Source organism: Podarcis raffonei, chromosome 11 (genome assembly GCF_027172205.1).
Source record: "Podarcis raffonei isolate rPodRaf1 chromosome 11, rPodRaf1.pri, whole genome shotgun sequence".
NCBI classification, from domain to species: Eukaryota; Metazoa; Chordata; class Lepidosauria; order Squamata; family Lacertidae; genus Podarcis; species Podarcis raffonei.
This window is the reverse complement of record NC_070612.1, coordinates 7613701-7621475: the sequence shown is the minus strand read 5'-3', so window position 1 is coordinate 7621475 and position 7775 is coordinate 7613701.

The window sequence follows — 7775 nt, the reverse complement described above, 5'->3', positions numbered from 1 at the left end:
CTCGGGAGGAGATCTGAAGACCTGAGGATTACAAATTGGTTGAAGGTGAAAGCTGGAGCTTTGGGGACATTTGGATCTGTAAGAAATTTGAAACAAGAGTTGGAGCACCCCATAGGCTTTGCTTTTAAGTATGGAAGACTGGCTGGAAGTAACATGGATTCTGTTGGGCCGGAGCCCCTCCGAGACTTGGGGCTTAACATCAAGGACCATCAAAGAGACCGGCGGAAAGGAACTGAGAGAGATATAAGGGCCTCAGACGTGAGATCTCCAGGCTAAATAAATAACATAAAGACTGATGGACATTGGTTGGGGACTGGAACCGGGAAAAGGGTGGGTGGAGGTTGGGAATCCAAAGGGTACATAAGGATAATTTGCTTTTTATATTTAGTTAATGGTAAGGAAACTGGGTAAATCGTGGAAGGGAAATGTCGGTCGACTTTAGGAAAAAGGTTTAAGAATAATTAATGGGGTATAAGTATTGATGTGTGTCTTTAAGAAGGTAAAATTGGTTTTTTCTTTTTAAATTAATTGAAAATAAGATTGTTAAAAATAAATTGAGGAAATGGAAAAAAAGAAGGAAAGTAAAACAATAGTATGTTAGAACAAATGTATAAGTTAAGGTAAAGAAATAAGTTAAGGACTTGCTGAACTGACAATTTAAATTGGAATACAAGAAGGGGAGGTGTGAGGAGGTCTGAGAAATAAGGTTAAGAACAATAAGTATCAGAAACTTTTATGTGTTTTTTTTTTTAATTTTTTATTGTTGTTTAGTTTTGAATATTATGTATTTTTGTGTTTTTTTTTTGTTTTGTTTATGTCTTGTTCTTGTTTGTTGTGTGTTTTTTGAAAATCCCAATAAATATTTAATTAAAAAAAAATACAGTCAAGTGTTATATAAATTTTATTTAATAAAGATAAAATTATGAAATGGAAACCATTCAAATCCAAGAAACTGGATTGAAGTCCTCCAATGAGAAGGAAAGCGGATCATCATTGGCCAGTGCCAAAAAGACAAGATAAGTTGCCTGCCTGGTATCTAGTGGAAGCTAGTTCCAAAGGAAGAGGTGCCACCATACGGAAGGCCGGATTCTCACACTGTACAGAATGGACCTTCTAATTGGGTGGTATATACAGGAGGCCTTCTTCTGCAGGGTACAGCGCTAGATTGGGTATTATAAGGGGCGAGATGATCTTTTAGGTCTCCTGGTCCCGAGCGACATAAGACTTTGCAGACCACAGATGGAGGCAGCACTGATTTTGAAGGCCAGTCGCTGGAAACCGTGGGAGGGGAGAGTCGCTCCTGTGTTCGAATCCTGCTTGCATGCTTCCTGTGTTGTTGTTGTTGTTGAGTCATGTCCGATTCTTTGTGACCCCATGGACCAGAGCACGCCAGGCACTCCTGTCTTCCACTGCCTCCCACAGTTTGGTCAAATTCATGTTGGTAGCTTTGAGAAGAACTGTCCAACCATCTCATCCTCTGTCGTCCCCTTCTCCTTGTGCCCTCCATCTTTCCCAACATCAGGGTTGTTTCCAGGGAGTCTTCTCTTCTCATGATGTGGCCAAAGTATTGGAGCCTCAGCTGCAGGATTTGTCCTTCTAGTGAGCACTCAGGGCTGATTTCCTTCAGAATGGATAGGTTTGATCTTCTTGCAGTCCATGGGACTCTCAAGAGTCTCCTCCAGCACCAGAATTCAAAAGCATCAGCCTTCTTTATGGTCCAGCTCTCACTTCATGCTTCCTATAACAAGCACCTAATTGGCCACTGTGAGGACAGGATACTGGACTGGACGGGATCTCTTTGGTCTGATCCAGCAAGGCTCATCTTATGTTCTCATTCTGTGCTTTGCTTTCTAAGATGAGAAATCCTGGGGCCTCGTCCGCAAATTGCCCCAGTGTATGTTGGCAACTCGACTATTCACTAGGTGACTTGTGGCTGGTTGCTGCCTTTGGTTAATCTACCCCACAGGGTTTTTGTGAGCGTCAGTGTCTATCTGTAAGGGAACCCCAAACTTCATTGTCAATCACCCTAGGCGCACTCTTACAATAAGAAAAAGAAAAGGGGGCGGGGGAGGCATGAAAATGAAGAAGATGCCCAACAGCTGAAATAAAATTTATTTAGTTATTTATATTGAATTTATATTGAAGCTCAACATCAAAAAAACGAAGATCGTGGCCTCTGGGCCCATCACCTCCAGGCAAATAGAAATGGAGGAAATGAGAGATTTTACTTTCTTGGGCTCCATGTTCAGATGAGCAGATGGTGACAGCAGTCACGAAATTAAAAGACGCCTGCTTCTTGGGAGAAAAGCAATGACAAACCTAGACAGTATCCTAAAAAGCAGAGACATCACCTTGCCAGCAAAGGTCTGTATAGTTAAAGCTATGGTTTTCCCAGTACTGATGTATGGAAGTGAGAGCTGCACCATAAAGAAGGCTGATCGCCGAAGAATTGATGCTTTTGAATTATGGTGCTGGAGGAGACTCTTAGGAGTCCCAGGAAATCAGCCCTGAGTGCTCACTGGAAGGACAGATCGTGAAGCTGAGGCTCCAAGACTTTGGCCACCTCATGAGAAGAGAAGACTCCCTGGAAAAGACCCTGATGCTGGGAAAGATGGAGGGCACAAGGAGAAGGGGACGACTGAGGACGAGATGGTTGGACAGTGTTCTCGAAGCTACCAGCATGAGTTTCACCAAACTGCAGGCGGCAGTGGAAGACAGGAGTGTCTGGCGTGCTCTGGTCCATGGGGTCACGAAGAGTCGGACACAACTAAACGATTAACAACAACAATTGAATTTGTATGGTGCGAGGATCACAGGATGGTTTAAAGTATAAAAACACAACAACACACAACATAAGAACAAACAAAACAATAAGACTCCCTGCCAACCATATTTATTTATTCAATTTGTTTTATTTACTCGTTAAATTTATGTAAGAAAGGGTGGGTTAAAGGGCAGTGATAGACTACATGGAGTTGGCGGAAATGACTGGCAGAATCCGAGACCAGGGAGAAGAGTCGGTGGAAGATTGGAAGAAATTTAAAGACTATTTACAGAAACACTGTAAAATTAACGAATGTTAAAATGATGTTGGAATGGACCTAAGTGGACTTAGTAATAAGATCAGTAAGAGTACGAAAAAATGGTAGGACAATTAGTTAAGGTATAAAGTTGTAAATTTGATGAAAATGTTATAATGAAAAGGGGGTAAGGATATGCTGAACTAATGTTATGACTGGGAATAGAGGAGAGGGAGGCGCGAGGAGGTCAAAGAAATAAGCGAATGAGAATTTTGAAAAAATGAGAAAACTGAGTTGGTTCTTAAAATTTTTTTTCCTCTTCTTGTCTTTTTTCCCCCTGTTGTTATGTGATTGAGTGTTTTTTCTTCTTTTTGATGCATGTTCTGTGGTTTTTCTGTTTCTGTATGCATTTTTTTCGGTTATGATTATTCTTTGCTTTATCTGTGAAAACTTTAATAAATATCTTTAAAAAAGAAATAAAGAAAATAAGAGCACAATGAAAAAGTAATAGATGGACTGCATAAAACTCAAAACCGATTTAAAAAAAATACTAAAGGCAAAAAAATAATTTGTAAAATAGCAATAGGCATGGATAATCTCGCAGTCTCTGTATATGCTATTTTATTGCTAATGGATAGATGGATAGGCTGGAAGCGCTCTGCGCACGCTCAGAGCCGATCTCCTCTCTTCCAGGCGCCGCTCTCCCCTCCTTCACTCCCCCGCCCCTCGCGCCCCGAAGCCACGCCCCCTGCCAGTTGCTCAGGCAACGCCGAACGCTCCGCCCTTGCGCTCCCTCCCGCCCCCTTTTCGGGTTCTCCCACTTCCCGGCGTGCCCTGCGCCGCGCTCCAATGTCATAGAGTTAACATTACGCCTTTGCGTTCCGGTCTGTATTCGCAACAAGTCGCCATATGCGGGGCAAACGCTGTGAAAAGCGGAATTAACCGAGAGGGGAAACGGACTTCACGGGCGCTTATAATCCAGCCGCAAGGCGGCGTTTGAATGTATAGATTGCAGGCGTATACGCCGCCCAGACGCGTCTCTGCCGGGCGGACGGTGTTCGGTTTTTTGCCGGAAGTTGTAGTTGCACGTGGCTCTCATTCACCCCCCTCTGCATAGCAATGAGAAACGACACGCTGTATTGTCTCTCATTTCTGGCTATTTTTCGACCGCCGCCATTTGAGGGTTGGAAGCGGGGAGACTCATGGGGGGGGGGAAAGCGCTTTCGCTACTTCAGAGAAACTTTCCTCATGCCTCTGCACTTTCCACCACGCCGCCACCACCTCGAGCGGCTGCTGTGTTATCCGTTGAGACTGGGACGGGCCCCTCAAATGGCTGCCTGCTTAGGGTGGGGGCAGGAGAATGAGAACCGGAAGTGTTCATCCATTAGGAGTTTCACTCCCCTTTGGCCCAGCTACTCCGAAGCTTCGGAACGCGGGGCGCTAGGGAGTGCTGGCGCGGTGCATGCTGGGAAGAGGGAGGGAAGGAATGGCAGAGTGGGCGTGGCCTGGCTGGGTAACCCAGAGGTAGAGTGCTGCTGCTTGTGGAGGCTCCGTTGAGCAATCCAGGCTGGTAGCTATTCGTAGGGCAGCTGCCCTTTTCTTCAAAGGAGTCCCTTTTGGAGCCAAATTCTGAGCAGATGCATTCATTCATTCATTTCATAAAATTTATAGCCCACTTCATTGCAAAACAAGCAAGCAAACCCCGACCCCTCAAATCTGTTTACAAGAAAGATAAAGCAACTGAAATCAAGGGCAGGGGTGGGGATCAAAATACTAAAAGCAGATTAAAATTACCCCAACTTTCTAAAGGGTCTGGGTTAGGCTTCTCTAAACAGGAATGTTTATAGGAGGCGCCGAAAAGGGTACAGTGGTACCTCGCAAGACGAATGCCTCGCAAGACGGAAAACTTGCAAGATGAAAGGGTTTTTGGTTTTTTGAGTTGCTTCGCAAGACGAATTTCCCTATGGGCTTGCTTCGCAAGACGGAAACGTCTTGCAAGTTTGTTTCCTTTTTCTTAAAACCGTTAATACAGTTGCGACTTGACTTCGAGGAGCAACTCATAGAACGCGGTGTGGTATCCTTTTTTGAGGTTTTTGAAGACTTTGGTGATTTTTGAAGCTTTTCCAAAACTTTTCCGAAGCCATGCTTCGCAAGACGAAAAAATCGCAAGACGAAAAAACTCGCGGAACGAATTAATTTCGTCTTGCGAGGCACCACTGTACAGTGAAAGTGCCTGCTTGATATCAATATGTGGAAAAGAAAAAGAAACAACAGAACCTCCCCACATTCAGAAAGTTAGCTTCTTGGGGATGAAAAGTTCTTGCCTCTTGTTTCATTTTTTAAAACAAACATACAGTCATACCTCGGTTGAAGTAGCTTCAGGATGAATATTTTCGGGTTGCGCTCGCGCATGCGCATACACTCAAAATGACGTCATGCGCATGTGTGGAAGCGGCAAATCGCAACCTGCACACGCGCATACACGCGGGCGTGGGTTGCGTTTGCTTCCGGATGTGAACGGGTCTCTGGAACGGATCCCGTCCGCATCCAGAGGTAACACTGTATGAGTGGCTTTTCATTTGCCCAATAATAAATGCTGGAAATGTAAGGAAACTGAAGGTACTTTCTATCACCTTTGGTGGACGTGCCCAAGGATTAAGGTCTTCTGGGAGATGATCTATAATGAAATTAAGAAGGTTCTTAAGTGTACCTTTCATAAGAAACCAGAGGCTTTTCTCCTGGGCATGGTAGGCCAATTGGTGTCAAGGAAAGATAGGACGTTCTTTATGTACGCTACAACAGCAGCAAGAGTTGTTTTAGCAAAGTATTGGAAGACACAAGAACTACCCACGCTGGAAGAGTGGCAGATGAAGGTGATTGACTATATGGGACTGGCTGAGATGACTGGCAGAATCCGTGACCAAGGAAAAGAGACGGTGGAAGAAGACTGGAAGAAATTTAAAGTTTATCTTAAGAACGGTTGTAAAATTAATGAGTGCTAAAATGTCATGGGTAATGTAAAACAGATTTGCAGCGGTAAATGATTGGGTAAGAGAAAAAGGATTAAAGAAAGTGAATTATAAGTAATTGAGATTAGGGGTTGCTGAAAAAGTTTAAAACAGGGATGCAGAAAAGGGAGGCATGGGGAAGTCGTTGAACTTAGGCTTAAGAAAAAGAGGTTATGAAATTATACGTGTTTATATGTTTGTTTGTCTATGTATTGTGAGTTGTAATGTGTTTTAATTCATGTTGGAAAATCAATAAAAAATTTATATATATAAAAAAAAATATGAGTGGCTTTTCACCAAATGTCTTCAATCAACAGTTATACACACACAATGCCAATAAGGCAGGCACATCCAACTACCAAGAGACTGCAATCTAAAGGTAAAGGTACCCCTGACCGTTAGGTCCAGTCGTGGACGACTCTGGGGTTCAAGCGCTCATCTCACTTTGCTGGCCGAGGGAGCCGGTGTTTGTCCGCAGACAGCTACTCCCAGATCTACTCCCAGTATATAAAAAAAACTGGCTGTGATCTACTCATTGTCATTGGAGGGAGGAGTAGTGGGGTGGGGGGGTGGAAAGGGAAGATTGCCTACAGTTCCTGAGCTTTTTTTAGGGGAGAGCAGGAACATTCTTTATACATTGCTTTTAATCCAACGATTGATTACGATCCCTGGGATCTACCTGTTGATCGCGGTTGACTGGTTGAACATCGCTGCCATAAGGGAATAAGAACGAATAAAGGGGGGGGGGGTTGTATACAGCAGAACCTTGGTTCTCAAATGGCTTAGTTTACGAACGAAACGGCCAAAACCCAGAAGTGTTCCGGTTTTTGAACATTTTTCGGAAGCTGAACGGCTGATGCTGCTGGCCATTGATTGTTTCCGGGGCGCCTGCGCCAATTGGAAGTCATGCTTTGGTTTTTGAACGTTTCGGGAGTTGAACGGACTTCTGGAATGGATTAAGTTTGAGAACCAAGGTTCCACTGTGCTACATTGAGAAAACAAAAACAACACACCCAGCATATGAATTATAACAAAGAACATTAACAGCCTTGAAATATTTTGTATGTATGGCAGAGCATTCAGTCTTGGAGGTCCTCATACGCAGTCTGAAGTGACACCCTCATAAAAGTTAACACCCTTTCTCCACTGCCACAACAGGTGTCCCTTCTAGTGCATGGCCCATTGAGGTGTATAAAACAATAAAGAATAACTTGTCTTTGAGCCCCTGTACCTACTGAATTGATCCCGAACACACTGAAATTTGCAACAGTGCTTCTTGCCCCAAGACCAAAAGCTTCATGAAAATAGATTTGGGGTTTTTTTGAACACAGCGTAAAAACTGAATTTCCCTTTTACCGCCACGCATTGTGCTTCGTCTAGGATTGCAGGGGACTCCTTTGCAGTTTCCTGAGTGACATCACCAATTTCAGGGGATGTTTTTTTCCACAAAGGGAGCTGTGATTTCCTGTCTTCTACTGCCCTCAGTTGTACAGAAATGGGAATTGCGCTTCAAGCAAAGGCTGCAATTGCTTTGTGATTTCGACTGAAAATAGCAAAAGATGTGATCAAGAGGGTGTTGGGTAACATCTTCCTTTGCCTACTGCAGCAATCTGGGAGGGAAGCGGAGAGCTGAGCTGCCTTTGACCAGAAATCTCTGCCCTCTCCACACTGACCAGAGCTAAAGACAAAGTTGTGTCAGGGATCCTTGCATTATTGCAGAAACCCCTCTTGTTTTGCACAGGGTGCC